Source organism: Balaenoptera physalus (assembly GCF_965194825.1).
Source record: "Balaenoptera physalus genome assembly, chromosome: 1".
NCBI lineage: Eukaryota > Metazoa > Chordata > Mammalia > Artiodactyla > Balaenopteridae > Balaenoptera > Balaenoptera physalus.
The window spans coordinates 122,019,812-122,027,653 of record NC_138882.1 but is presented as its reverse complement, the minus strand read 5'-3'; positions in this window follow the sequence as shown (position 1 = coordinate 122,027,653).

Genomic DNA, 7,842 nt, shown 5'->3' with positions numbered 1-7,842 from the left:
AGCCTCTGGCCTGGCCCAGGAGGGAGGATGCAGTCTGGGTGGAGAAGGCAGCCTGGGCCCTGGGCATGGGGGACTCTGGGACCCATCCAGGGCCCTGGAGCCTGAATGCCCTTTTGTTTGCAATGAAATAAATCTACCCTTTAAAAAAGCATCCGCGTTGCCAAAATCCTGGGTAAAGTGGGTGCAGTTGACAAGCTGCTAGGAAGGAATTCCTCAAGCTCTGTGGACCACGAAGCCTCTCCAGGGAAGCCTGGGCCTGGCTCTCAGTGTGCATGGGATTCCCTCGACACATGCCCTCCTTTCACAGGCGGGCAACTCCACAGTGAGGAAGGACCAAACCAAGTCTCAGAGCTGCAGAGAAGGGGCTCTGGATCCCACTTTAAGTCTGGGAAAGACCCATTTTTCTGGAGCAGTGAGCCTAACAGTCCACTCCTCAGGGCAAGGCCTTTCCATCCTCTTCTCTCTGTTCACATGCAGGGCCCACCCAGCTCGCACAGGACTCCCAAAGGACTCCGATCTAACCAAGTAGGCTAGTCCTTTCTTTGCCACCATCAGTGCACATTCCTCAATCACGGAAACCCCAGGAGGCCAGATGTCTGCTACACAAGGGTGTATTATTGATTTCCACAACATGATTATCACCACAGGGTGAGAAACTGAATATGATTTGGGTCCTGAGAGACCTTAAGTCACTGTCAAAGGTGACCTTGTTATCAATCAGCTGAGACCTGGGGCTAAGTTTCTGTCTCCCAGGATTCCACAAAAGACCCTGCAGGAGAGGAGGGAACCTTCCACTGACCAGGCTAAGCTGAATCCCAGCTACTCGAGCCATCCTTGCCCTTGGGATTGGACCAGGAAATTTTTGTAAGCATTCCTGACCCAAGCTATCTTGTTGGGTTTCTTTACACACCTGGCCCCATTTCGTGTTCAGATCCATCATGCATTTGATTGTAAGGCAGAGGCTGCTCCCGTGCATAAATACACTCCCTGCCAGGCTCAGCAGGAAGGTCCTCTGACAGATAAGCAAACAAGCATGTATTATCTGCTATGTTCCAGGCACTGTGCCAGGCTCAGGCTCCCCCATGGGTCCTCATGAGGCTTTCAGATATGGGGGAAAAGATCAGTGCAAAATGTTACAGGTGCCGTGTTAGAATGAAGTATCAGGTTTCATGGGGGCACAAAGTAGGTACAGGAGTTGGAGGGGAGAGAGCAGGAAAGCTTCCCACCACCTGGATTGTTTTGAGGATGAAATTTACAACGTGGAGCTCTTCCATAGACTCTTAGATCTGTTTGCCAGGCTTCGGTCCTGATGGTCACAGGCTATCTGCTGGCCCTGTCTGGTGGGGACCAGCATCTGGGGTGTGGATCGAGTTCTCCAGGCTCCCAGGAGATGGTTAGGACATCAGATTGTCGGTATCCTAATTTTCCACAGTGGGAACTGTGTACGTCGATGAGAGAGCATCCCTGCCTAGCGGGAGGCCACTCCTTCTCTGGCACAACCTTGCCCAGGAAATCCCAAATAAATGTTCTCTTCCATAAAAGCCATGTGTATCAAAGAAACACTCCAAGCCGGGGAGAAAATAATTAAAAGAAACAACCCGTCCACAGCCAGAGACCTGAACGTTGCCCAGGAAATCCAGCTAGGTTTGTCCAGAGAGGCACAGACTTGTGATTTTACATGGAATGGCTAAGGAAAAACATGTTCCTGCGTACTTCCGGACCCACCCTGCCGCATCATCGGGACAGTTCACCCAAATGCATGATTCGAGGTATTATATCCCTTTATGATTGCATCTGTCCGTGGGCCTTATGCAGTAGAGTTACTGTCATAGTGATGCAATATCACATGTGTGTTAACATGGAAATACCGCCTACAGCACAGACAATAATTGACAGCTAATGACCAAAGACAGCTTCTCCTTTACCTTGCCAATCTCACTACCCAGCATGAAACTAAATTCGAACATGAATTATCTAAATTAACTAAATTCTAGCATTGAATTGCTGGGTCATGCTAGAGTTTATTGAGCATGCTCTCTGTTTTGCTATTTGTTATATTATTTAATTAGTTTTTTCCTCTTGCTCGAGTTCTCTGCTCCATGCAGGCTTAGGGAAGCCACACGTCTGCTTATTACAACCTCTGAAAGTGCTTAGAATTTACAAGCACTGTGCGCTTTGGAGAAACCACATGCCCTTTAGAGGCTCCTCTAAATCAACCTCCACTGGTGGCTCTGAGGTGCGTTATTGTATCCAGTTCAGTCTCTCTCTGGATCTTGATGGGGTGCGTGAGCCAAGGAGGCTGGGCGCGCTGGGCCCAGGGTGCGGAATGCTCGCTGAGCCTTGTCTCCTCTGGTTTCTCCCCAGGCAGCAGCAGGAAGGAGGCAGCTCTTCGTACCCCACCCACCAGGTGCCATCCCCGGGGGGGGGGCCGAGGAGGCGTGACCAACACAGGTTGCTGCATCTCAGTAGCAGCCGGGTAGAACCAGGAGCAAAACTGACTTTTGCTTTTACTTATTGAAAATCATGATCCGAGCTATGTGCTGCCTTTAAAAAAAAAATCATTCCTGAGTTTAAAAGCAGTAAACTATCCATTGCCACGGATTACTTAAGACATGCTTTGGGTCCTTGAGGAAGTTGCACTGCCCATAATGAATCCTGAGAGAGAGGGGAGGGGGTGATGATCAGGACGCAGAGCAGGGAGGGGAGCTCCCGAGAGTCTCTTCAGGTTATAACTTTCCAGCAAAGAAAGCGATGCACGGGTTCGGATCCCTCCAGCCCAGGGCAGAGTTTGCTGGGCACTTCGGGGTGTAGGGCTCCCTGGAGCACATCTCAGCGCCTCAGAGGGTCAGGCCTCCCGGGCACTCTGCTGTCACCCTGAAACCCAAGGCTTGTCCCAGGTCCACAACAGCTCCTGTGCCCGACGCCCACTTTTAGGCTGTGCCATTGTATAGAATCAGAATCTACTCAGAAGAGACGCCTGGTACTCATGTGCCTTCAGGAAGCACTGACTTGGTACCCCCCCAAATGGCAGACACTGGTCTAGCCACCAAGAATCCAGTAGTGAACCCGACACAATTGCTGTCATCACGGCGCTAATGTTCTTGGGAAGGCGACAGCCAATCAACAAACAAACACCTGGCTGTATAACCTAGCATCTGAGAGTCAACCACACCGGGAAAAGCGTAAAGCAAGGTGGGAGGACACGAGCTCCCCTGGGTGGGGTGGTCAGGGAAGGTCTGCTAATGAGCTGCCCTTTGAGCAGAATCCTGAGTGGAGAGCATTTCAGAGGGACCAGTGGGTGCTTAGAAGAAGGGAGAATCTGGCAAAAAGCACGACGGATGCTAAGAATGGCTACTACTATTAAGTGCTTATTGTGTATGTTACACCTTGTGTGCTCCTTACATATATCGTCTTAATTGTCACAAAAGTCCTATGACACTGGTACAATTACTCTCCCATCTTATAGATGGTGAAACAGCTCGTGGAGGGTGCTGCCAGGCCCACAGTGCTTTGTGCGCGGGAAAGAAGGTTTCTGAGGCTGCGTGTCGCCTGGAAGACGCGTCGCTCTTCGTGCAAATCGCTTTCTTTTAGGATTGTTTTCTTTCTCTTACCTGGAAACACTGTCCAACTGAAGCTACTTCTGGAGGTGTCTTGCTGAGTCTTTGCTGCTTCTCTGTTTTTACGAGGTAAATGTGACTGCTACCAGGATGACCGCGAACGCTACTCTGGTCCTCAGCTTTATTTCAGGGCTTCCTGGGGGTGCCAAAAAGTTGCACAACTCTTCTAAGAACCTGGCCTCTGGGATTCACACTTGTAAGGTTGCTTCATTCTTACATTAGCCCTGAGATCAGAAATAAGTGTAAAGTGTAGCCATCTCAGCGAATGCTTCATCCAGTAGAACCACATGGACACAGTGCAGTGTGGCGGAAAGAACAGCAATTTGGAATCAGCCAGTTTGTAGTTTTGCAGAGTCAGACCAAGAAAACACATACACACACACACACACACAGAAGACAACAACAGCAGAAACCAATCTGCATGACCCTGAGCAGATAATAGTCCTCTCTGAGCCCCGGGATTCTCTTCTAAAAAATGTCAACTTCCTTCCACCCTCTTCAGCCTGAGAATATGCTTCTTATGAAGGATCTCCTTCATCCCTCCCCAGAAGAGAAGAAAAAAACACAAACAAAACTCCTGGTGCAGAGCCCAACTCCTGTCTCTGGATGTGAAATGCCTGGACGCTATAAAATTACCCGGTATTTATCCATGCTCAAACAGTAGTTTGGGAGGCAAAACAAGGTCATTGAAGGATGTCCCTTCGGGCAGAAGCAGCACAGAAAGCACCCCGAATCAAGATAAAGAAGAAACCACCTCAATAAACACATTTTGGATTTTAAAAACTTGACCCAAAATACAAATGTGTGGGTAGGTGTAGATGTGATTAGTTGTTAAGGCATGGCTTCTGAGCCAGTCCCCTGAGTTCAGATTCTGACTCTGCCACTTACTAGCTGTGTGATCTTAAGTGACTTAATTGACAGCTCTGTTCCTTTATTTCACTCTTTATAAAACACGGATAATAACAGCACCTACCCCAGAGTTACTGTGAGATTGAATAAATAAATGTGTACACATGTACACACAGAGTCCCTGACAAAATAAGCACCATTTAAGTGTGGGTTATTTTATAAGGGAAAGACCAGGTAAGTGCTGGTGCTTAATACTGGTTTCTAAAAACAAACAAACAAACAAAAATAAACAAAAAACAAGAAGAAGGAAAAGAAACGAGACAAACTAAAGGCTCTTCCAGCTAAGACCACCTAGTTTAGGGGGAAAACTCCAGGCCATGAGAAAGACACTATCACTGAATTATCCAGGGAATAGCATTCTCTAGGAAAAGCAACTCAAAATGTGCCCAGGAAAAGCAGACCCTTGGCTGAAGACGTGTGTGGCGGCTCTCGGTTGGGGTTGGATGCAGCTCCTGGGCTCTCCGACTCATCTTGGGAAGCAGGAGGAATGTTAAGTGCACACTGCATTGTCGTTAATTAATTTCTCAAGGGCTGCAGTAATCAGGATGCTCATGAATGTGTTCCAGCCTGCCTTTCATTTAGAGAACGAGTAGCAAATGTAAATGCAGTCTACTTAGAAACCTTAAAAACCATTCAGCGCTGTAGCAGGAGAGGAGACACCCTGGTATGTCTCTAAGGAAAAGAAAAAAACCGCATGAGGCCTTCTTTAATCACATGAAAGACGAGCAATTCTAACTCGACAGCAACAGAGGCTCCCTGTGGCTTTTCAAATATTATCATTTGGAACTGGCTGTCCCTCTGCTCTTGTGCGATGTTTGAAGATGCCATGCTCCATCCATATTTATATTCCTCCCAGCAGGGAGCCCGATCCTGACAGGCAGGTTCGGGGTGGCGGGGGGCGGTCTGGGGGCGTCCAGAGCTTGGCAGGGCCACTCCAAAGGGGCCGCTCTGAGCTCATCGGGATGGGCAGCCGAAAAGGCTACGAGAGAAAGCCGGGCCCCCAAAGGATCCCCCTACCGGAGGCCTGGCTGCTGGGCCAGGTTGGGGGCACAGGCTGGTGGTTTCTCTAATTCTTCAAGGCCAACCTCAGGATTACATGTACTCTTCCTCGCTCTGATCTTGACCTCTTCTGAGGAGGTGCTTGAAACCGCACCAATTCCCTCTTCTCTATGAAGTCAGCACATTTCAGAGGACCCCTTTGTAGACCGGGACCCCTTCTTCCCCAGCTAGTCCCATTACATGACTATAGAAAAGGCTTAGAACAATGCCTCGTGGATAGTAAAGCCCTCTACCAGTGTTTATTATTCTTGTTGTGCTGTTGGTGGCCACTGGCAGAGAGTGGCCACAGGATTTGGGGCCTCTGTCCCTCCAGTCTTCCACACAGGGCTTCCTGACCATAACTGCCATGCAAGTCATCCCATAACCAGTCACAGCATCTTGGACTGCGACTCAAACTTCCATCCTTCCTAGTTCCCCATCCTCATCTTGGATCCCGTTAGGTCAGTAACACCTGCTCGCATTTTTACCCTCCCCCACTGCAAGGGGCAGAGGGCTGGGCTGAGGTCTACACCCTCCCCTCTAGAGTAGGACATGCTTGCAGTGGAGATGATGATCAGCCCACCGAAAGCAGAGATCCCCCTGCACAGAAAAGGAATGCCAAGGAATCTGCGCACATGTTTCCTCCCCAGGGAAAGTAATCATTCAGTCACTTAACACGTGCACTGCCCCATTTTACCCTACCTTCCCGATGACCTTGAATATAAGACTCTCACGTGTGTCCCCACCAGCCTTTCCTTTTAAGTTCAAACACCTATTGAGCACCTACTATGTGCCAAGCTCGATGACAAGCGCTAGGGATACAACATGGATGAGTCTCTACCCTTAAGGAACGTACAGTCTAAGGGATTAAGCCACACCCAGAAACACAACACCAACAAATGAGAGCACAGAGGAGAATATGTCACCCAACCTAGGTTCCCTGGAGGGGATGCAACGTAGGCTTGGTTGTCAAGGACACGTAGCAGGGCCCAGGCAATGGGCAGTGGGTGGGCATTCCCGACATGGGCAGGGGACATCATGGCATCTGCCACCAAGGTGAGCACAGTCCGTGACCCACAGTAGGTGCTCTGCATGCCCACTGAGCTGGCTGATGGCAAGGTGGCAAAAGCCTATGGATGCTGCCAGAGCATGAACTCTGTGCCACACTGGGGGATGGCACTGAAGAGGGGCTAAAGCCCTGAATCTGAGCAGGGCCTTGAGTGCCAGGCCCTTATCTGTAGACCTTATCCTACAAGAGTTTGAAGCAAAGGGGTGACGTGGTTGGTATTACATCTTATTCGCGCAGTATTCCGCTACCCCAGAGGAAGACCCCAGAGAACGCTGAAGAGTAAGGCTGTAAAGATCACAGTTTTATACTCTGGTATCGTAAGGAGCTGCGCCCCAGCCATATGAGAACCAAGTTGCTCCTTTGTTAAACAATTTGATAGCTGGATATCTAATCTTGAGATGCTTGGTTGAAAGTTCATAGGTTGAAACTTTCAATCTCTACCTCAGTTCCTAATCTGTAAGTAGAACATTTGAATTGTATCGAAAGGCTTTCTCCTCCATAAAGCTGTCCTATTAACCAAGGTTTGTTCCTGCCTTCTGCCCTTAACCCCTACGACACAGTGTCACGGGCCTATTTGTACACTTATGGGTCTATATCACAACATTACAGCCTGGACCTGGATCAACTTCTCAGATGTAACATGTGACAGCATAAAGAATTTTTGTTCCAGGCTTTGACACAAATCGGGCCAAGGCTGAAATTCAAAGGAGTGGTGTTTACTGCAGTATCTAGTTTTAAACCTGAATCGTGCCTCACTCTTTAAGATTTTTGTTACATTTTAGTGATTTTTCTGAAGATTAAATAAAATAATGGTAAGGGGCTTAGAAATGTTCTATCTATAGTAAGCCCTCAAGAATGTTGCCTCTGTTCATTATTATTCACACAGAAAGTTCTGCTGAAGAGTCAAGTCATTTGTCTACCTCTGGGGGTTGAGAGAGATTTATCAACTGTGAGAAATGAGTTTGGCATTTTTTTTTTAATGTTGATTACTTTGGCCTCATTTAACTATTGTATTGTTCTTTAATGTTTTGTATTTATGTCTTGGGCCCCTGATTAGACTATAAGGAGTTTGAGGGTAGACATCTTGTTGGACTTCTGTTTTTATATCGCTCACAGAACTCAGTACCATTCCTGGCACATAATAGATGTTCAACAAATACATGTAGATGGACTAGATGCATACAGGGCTCTATAAATGAATATTAGAGT